The sequence below is a fragment of the Anneissia japonica genome, unplaced genomic scaffold (assembly GCF_011630105.1).
Source record: "Anneissia japonica isolate Jap-2015-1 unplaced genomic scaffold, ASM1163010v1 scaffold284795_len787576_cov167, whole genome shotgun sequence".
Lineage (NCBI taxonomy): Eukaryota > Metazoa > Echinodermata > Crinoidea > Comatulida > Comatulidae > Anneissia > Anneissia japonica.
The window spans coordinates 741,529-749,428 of NW_022685813.1; the positions used below are offsets into that span (position 1 = coordinate 741,529).

Below are 7,900 nucleotides of genomic sequence, written 5' to 3' on the forward strand. Positions count from 1 at the left end.
TTTGGTGTCTGTTGCTGGATTACCAGTGATTGCTCGATAATACTGGCGTTCGTGCACACCTTCACGCCACTCGATTAACGTTGCACTAGCGCAAGTAGTGTCTGAAAATGCCCAGAGAACGTAGGACACCCCGTAGGCCGGTCACGCACGAATGATTCTGTTCCAGCGTCATGTCAAACAAATTGAAGGCTCCCTATTAACAGAAGTTGTGGCAAAACCAACCTTGATTTCTGACCACATTGATAATACGTTTTGGAAATACTTTTCAATTTTGAGACGCTGGGAAAATTACAAATGTAAAATCATTATCATGTACACTCATTATATTTGTGCTGGTTTTAATTCAGTATGTCAATAAACACATGGTATACAGCTACAAAAACATTTCAATTTGGGTGTAATGTTCATTAACTTGCCTAAATGTTGATTGAATCAAAAAAACTGTACCATGTTGTATTTCACATTGTCCGTTTTTGTCTGGTATTCACAGCAAGGCAGCATGTGCAAGGATCGCGGATCGACATCAACTATTATTAATATTGTACCTCTCTGGGTTGGTTTTAATGGGTTTTGATGGTACACTTACTGTAGTTTGATTTGTAATTGGACATTCGTGGAAGTGGTAAGTTGAACTTGCCTAAATCGAATCCAAAATAGCATTGAAAATTCGACCTGCAGATCATTAATTAATGGAAAACAACAATTTGGCATGGAAAATTGATCGACTTGGGAAATTATTTGAGTCCGGCAAAGTCGACTTAGGCAAGTTTAACTTCTTGATATGCGTTTATTTTCTTTTTTTGTACGATTTTTTAAATTGTATTTGTATGTACTTCTTCCAGCGGAATCTTCTTAATGCTCAAATAAATATTTACCGCCATTGTAAGACGACGTGTATTTAGTAGTATTCTGTTGTACTCACAGTGATAATTGCTTCAGGTATTGTACAGGAAACACTCTTATTGACTGACGAATATACCATTACTGTACTAAAACTAGAGTATGTATAATGGCGGTCTGATTACCATATTTTAATCGCCTACACAACATTGTCATTTTCTGTAAATGATCTACTAGTTCCGCGGTCCTTATACAATTTTTGCAGACTTAGTGCAAGGGCTTGCTACAGTGTAACCTTATCAAGATCAGCACTTACTACAAATATTGGAGTGTTAAAGTGGTAAATGGCGTATCTGACATGTATTAGGCCTCCGGGGCGGATTTTTGGGGGTGGGGGTGCAACCGTGCGATCGCACCCCGTAAATTGTATTAAAAAAATAATTGAATATTATTTTATTAATATATAGTACCCGTAAGATTTAAAAGTATGAGAGTGCAATTTTCGGGAAACTTAGGGTCCAAATTCTCAACATTTTCACACTCAGCCCCAACCATGGTGGATTCCCACGCACCCCTACCACCAAATCCTGCATCCGCCTCATGACCTATTTACAGTTCGTATACAAATAGTTTATGGATGATAACGAAAAAGCATGACACTTTGTAATAATGTGGTGCTTATTCCAGAGAGCTGCTTATCAAAAATGTACAAAGCGATATCCAACCGCCTCTTTACAGCACACTGTTGTTTGCTATGAAAATCGTACGAATACGTATACAGTACATTACAACTAATATAATTAATATACTCTGTTTTAATTGTTATCAGAATCTAAAATTATTTCTAATTTCCCAATGATTATAATGGATTGCATGAAATTTAAACTTGTAGCAATTCAGATTTTGCTAATTCCGACTACAAGATTGATTACTAACTTATTTAAGGATCTACGGTATGCAAATACAAATAATAGGCCTACGGTATGCAAATACAAATAATAGGCCTACGGTATGCAAATACAAATAATAGGCCTATAGGTAAGATCCATTATTGGCGATAAGTTGTTTTTTTTTATCATTTTGAAAGCTCATAAATTTTGAGTTCTTTTTTAGCACGTAACAGGTGGTATACCTTTAATATGGGATATAGTAAATCTCCGTACCACTTTATTGTGGATTTCTAAAATAGCATGAAGCATCGAGGATCATATTACTGTTCTTTTTCAGGGCCACCGAGAGAGGGGTTGGGGCGGCCAGCGGGAAAGATCTCCGGGCCCAAGCTTACCAGGGGCGCCATAAAAACAGGTAGCATTTTTTTTTCCAATATTTTTTTTTTCAAAAATAATAATTATTATCATGGGCCCTCAATAATGCCATGGACCCCTAATAATGGGCTCCTCCAGATTAACAGGATCAAAAAAAATGTTGGCACCTTCGGCGCAATCTTTCTCGCGCTTTGCGCTCGTAACAGGGGCCCCACTAACCCTTTCCAATGTTACAGTTTTTCCTCTTGGTGACCGTGTTCTTCATACAGTAATAGGCCTGGACTAGTCTGCAAGTAGGAAAACCAAATACTTTTTAAATTATACTGTGTTATTTTTTTCTCAAAATTATTTCACATCAGACATAAACAGATTTTTTTAAGGTTTTCTGTTCTGCATAGGCCTATTAAATAATTTAAAGTTATTTGCACAACCACCTATGTGGCTCAGGTCAATTATTTGTTTAAATTTGTATTTTGAAATCGAAGCCTGATGTGTTCAACCTTTAGGTCATTTCAGGTCAACTAAGGTCGACATTGATTAAAATTGTGTTCTTAATTAAAGACAATTAAATAGTATATGGGTTATGGGTTGGATCATTTTACTGTTTTTCACTCAAAATGTTAGTACTAAAACACTATATAAATTAGTTTTATTTACAACTGTACTACAGAAATGCTTTTTTTCCCAAACACCAAATTTATATTTAGAATATGTCGATTAAACAATAGGTACAATCATCAAACGTTTCAGCAGTCAATGATCCACGGCAGTCGATACATCATATTTTTGTCTTTTCTTTTATAGCAAAAAGTAACAGGCAGGATAAGACCATAGCGAAAATCTGAAAGAAAAAAAACATAATAGTTGTACATTCCGGATTCCAATGTCGTTTTGCGCCCGTTGTAACATTTACAATATATTTATATATTTTTCTTGACAAGATGAATGAATGAATGAATGAATGAGAGAAAAAAAATACACGTATAAATTAGATTGTGACTGCTCACCTCAATACCCAACACTCCAAAACAAACCCCGGCAATAGCAGTAAAATAGTTGTAGATATATCCATATAACACTTCCACACAACCCTAAATCAAAAAATATATACAGTATACCGGTAACTTAATAACAGTAGGATAAAGTCGTGTGTTTCTCCTTCTTGTGGAGTTCAGAATGATTATACTCCAAACGTGTGTACAATCCAGAATACATACTATAATTAAAGGAATTTTTATAACAAATATTAGAATAAATACGAGTTTTATGAATGCACATTGGACGTCACCACTGTGTCTAATTCGAAGTACGCATATGTAATTTAATATGTACATAACTTTTATGACGTTTTGTTCAGAATGTGAAACCATTGAGGAATGAGTTATTCCTTCATGTTGAAACCAAGATTCTGCATGCCCATCAGAAAGCTAATTATTTACTTAAGACCAACTTAAAGTCATACATTGCTATTTAAAAAATCCATATGCCTATCTCTGAAATCTGTAAAAATGGAAAAGATAAAAACAAGAGCCTTGATAAAAAAAATTAAGAGGTTTGAAAACGCACCCTTTGGTATATTTTATCTGAATCATAGCCATCTTCCCAGCATGCTTCGTCATTACAACAAGATAAAGGTACACCGCCCGTGCCATTGTTCTGGACCCACCAAGATAAACGCCAATCCTCTGGTCCAACGGATCCACAGCATTCGAACTAACATAAGGCAATATACATAAGTAATAAATAATAGGAAGAATGAGTGTAACGAAAGTGTAATATGTACGTACATTGATTAATATAGTTTATAATCACTAAAGCAGAGCAATTTACACAGTTTTTATATTAGTTCAATAATATTAATAATAATAATAATAATAATAATAATAATAATACATACCGTAATGATATTAACGAGAATAACTCAAATTTCATTTTATTATAGAATATGTTTTTCTACCATATTTCTAAACTAACAGCAATCCCGATACCGATGGGGGCAATACGTTTTTCTAAAATGTATTATATTTATTTATCACTCACATTATATACAAACACCACTTGGGCTTCGTAAAGAAGGTATTATACTACAAAACTATTTAACATTTTCTGTGAGTAATGTTGAATCCATGTTCAAATAAATATTTAATATAATGGTAGGGACCTAATAACCCAATCGTTATAATCACTTTGTTAATTTGATGATCGTCATATTGTCGACCCTATTGATATACGCACCAGGTAGAGACAGCAAGTGTTTTCTCGCATTGTTCCACAGCATCCTATGAAACCAACTAGAATCACAAAACTTCCTGCACATATGACGACAATTGCTACGGTTTCCACGATATCTTTTCCAAATTCGATTCCATATTTACCAAAGTCAACAAGGATCCAGATTCCAACGCACAATATAGCGCCACCAGCCAGCTGAAAATTCAAGTTTGTGACAAAAACATTGCATAGTAGTCTTCTATGATAAGTACTTAATACACCTCTCCTCATTCCTAAAATTTGTTTGAAGAAGTTGGAATAAAATATTCCGTGGTTATGCGTGGAGTGAGCCTTGTAAGAATTCCTATAAGCATAATGCAGGTATCTCTCTTCGTGTAACAAAAAAGGATACATGACCCGCAAATGTTTTTAGTAGGCCTATTTGAAATATTTGTTTAAGTTTTAACCATAATAATCATGGATTATTTACCAACACTACAAAACGTATCTATGTATTATCTAGTAACATGATTAGACCATGGAGGAATTAGTTTAACTTTTTAAACCAATTCCTCCATGATTGGACAATAATATGTATTTTGGTTTAAAATTGTTATAGGCTTATAGATGTAAAACTGAGCCAAAAACATGTCCAATTTAATACCATTTCAAATCACTGACAAACCAATCCCGTAGATTGAAGTCATTCAATACGTATATTCTGGACTCAAGATAATTATGACGTTTTACCGCCCTAGGTTAAGGCGGGGAAAAAACTTGTCTTTTGCAGAAAATGTATAAATATGGCTGCTGACAAATATAATTAGGCCTACATTTTCGACTGCGTGCTTGTGCTTCTTAACAATAGGTATTCAACCTACATGAACTTTATGGAGGTAAGAAAGAGTATAAAACTGCAAGAGGTCCGACTCTCGTGGTTTCGTTGGAACGTAATCCTATTTCAAAAATACAGTACTGCCACGAAGAAGCGTGTCCCTAAAAAACGGAGTTTCGAGCGAACAGTATTCGAATTCTAATAGGGCGCCCCCTATCCCGTGGCAGTACTTATTTTAAACTTTCCATTGCGTGCATACAAAATCAGGGCAGTCGGACTCTTGCAATTCGATACCCTTTGGACGTAATTCATAAGACTTACCCATGTTAACACGTTTACAATCGACAGAAATGTACGAATAAACGATATCTTATAAGAAGCCATCTTGATGGACCGTTTCTAACTGTAATGGCAATATTTGAAATAATTAGGTCTATAAATTGTATTAATTGTGTAAAGACCTATGCAGGTCGAAGGACCTTAGCGGACATTCCTACCCCATGATGTATGTTTGATTAGAGAGAAATACAAAAATACCTCCCTGTTAGGACCTAAGCAGATAACGTCCCTCAATTTCATGCATTTTTTTTATCAGGTGGGATACCTTATGTGGGTCACTAAAATCTTAGTGGAGTAAAACCCTTCCCCCCATGATGTACCGTATTTTTGTATAGGTTCGGATATGCGGGCACTAGCACCTCAGTGGAGTAACGTTCTAGAGCATAGTTTTGTTTAGGCATACGGGATACTGGGTGGGGGGGAAGGGTTGTATTTTTATTTGTTTTCATTTTTGGCGAATAGGCCTATTCGTCAAGATGGATCTTGCAGCATTAAAGAATTGAATTGTCTAATGCATTAAGTCTGTCTTTTGCTCGTGGTCATTATCAATTTCATATTTAAATATAATCTTTACCGGTATTTAATACATTTTAGTTTTACATCGAATACTGGACACGTCGATTACAGAATGAAACTACAATGCTCTTTAAGCCTTGTGAAGAGTGTCCTTTTTTTAATTGTTAGACTTAATATAATGCATAAGCCATATATGTCTACTTACACTACGTATTGAAATCATAGCAAATTCACATCAACCATTTTGCAATATCATATGTAAACTGTAGAGATTGCTTCAATGCATTGCGATGGCGATATCAAATAAATTTTACACCGACTTGGCCTACATACTACAGTAGTAAACGTACAGTTCTTTTTGAAAAAAATATTAGGCCTAAATCTTTTTTGGTCAGAATTGTAGGCCTACTGTCTTGACACCATTACACAAGGCGTGATATTTGCGTTATCGTTTGCGTAGGCCCAACAAAATCAAGCGTAGGTTTAATGCGACCTGAGAATATTTGGGCCTATGTCCTGTTGCGTCATATAATAATATTAAACAGGTAGGCCTACCTTACATAAAGTTCAATAATTTTACCAAGGCGTATACTCACCTTGATGTATTGTACTTATAGTATCTCTCATTTATGATGAATAAAATGTGAACATGGCAGATGCTCTATCGAAAGCGTCCCCTTCAGATTGCTGCTCCAGACTAAAACGATACGTTTGTAGAAGTGTAAATACAAGCCGTGTGTAAGTTGTATGCTTTAGGTTATTCATAAACAGACTTGATAAGATGAGTTGGACTTCAATCTGCAACCGTTTACACGTGGTTTATATTTTAACTATATCCAATATATGTACATATGCATATATGTACGGTACATCAGCTACATCAGTTGTAAACAAAAACGAAATATTCTAATAAACCCGCCAAGAATTTTTTAAATTTTTAAATATTTTAAATAAATTCTTACACGGAAAAACATATGTTGTACAATAATACAGAAAACTAAACTAGATATTTTATTAATTACTGACATCAATGCAATTAATGCGTTTGATCGCAATAGCAATAATGTAAAATAATGCAAGAGTAACACTAATGCTGCAGCCATATCGTTAAATGCAAAAGTGAAACGACGTTCATTGTGTAAGCCGAAGTTCAATATTAAAGATAATAAAGAACTATACAGTATCGAATATTGCAAATAGGCCCCTATGTATATCTATATAAAAATAATGTGTGTGAATGAAGCCTACAAGTACAAGCGCCCCCTGAATTTTGGCATTACCTGATGGACCTTTTCGCTAATTCCCGCCCCTTTGATATTGTTGCTGTAACCAGGACAACAGGCGTATTTGTTGGACGCGCTCCTATCCCTGGCAATGTTCTGATTGGTCAGTTGTTAATTTTGGTTGACACTCCGGAAGTGTCCATTGTCCGCCACTGTTTGCTTGGTCGACTTTAAATCGTGACGCATAATTAGCGTCTGAGCGTAGATTTACGCACAGACGCTCATTATAACGCTAATAATTTTTATTATTGCTAAATAAATAATTAAAATACTTATGATAATAACAATTTTTATATAATGAATGATATTTCTTCATTTGAGAAAATACCTACCTAATTTTCTTCGTCAAGAATTCGAAACTAAACAAAATAATGGTACCAAGTAGTATACTGTTTGGTAAAATTCGTTTCTACTAATTGATTCAAGGTGCCAAGATTTTATAATAATAATATAATTTATATAATAATAATAATAATAATAATAATAATAATAATAATAATAATAATGGTAATAATAATGATGATAATGGTAATTTGGTACCATTAAATCATCAAATGAAGATGTTGAATATAATAACAGTAATAACACTTTTGTAGTCCTTATAGGAGGTC

General features: G+C 34.4%; 1 long non-coding RNA gene across 1 annotated transcript; it reads right to left on the minus strand.

The window, feature by feature from the left end:
* LOC117112856 lies at nucleotides 1–3,814 on the minus strand. Its single transcript, XR_004446101.1, has 3 exons — nucleotides 3,672–3,814; nucleotides 3,113–3,196; nucleotides 1–2,946 (listed from the first exon to the last, which is right to left on the minus strand). It is a non-coding gene; the product is annotated as an uncharacterized LOC117112856 (long non-coding RNA).
* Between the last annotated feature and the right edge of the window lie 4,086 nt (nucleotides 3,815–7,900).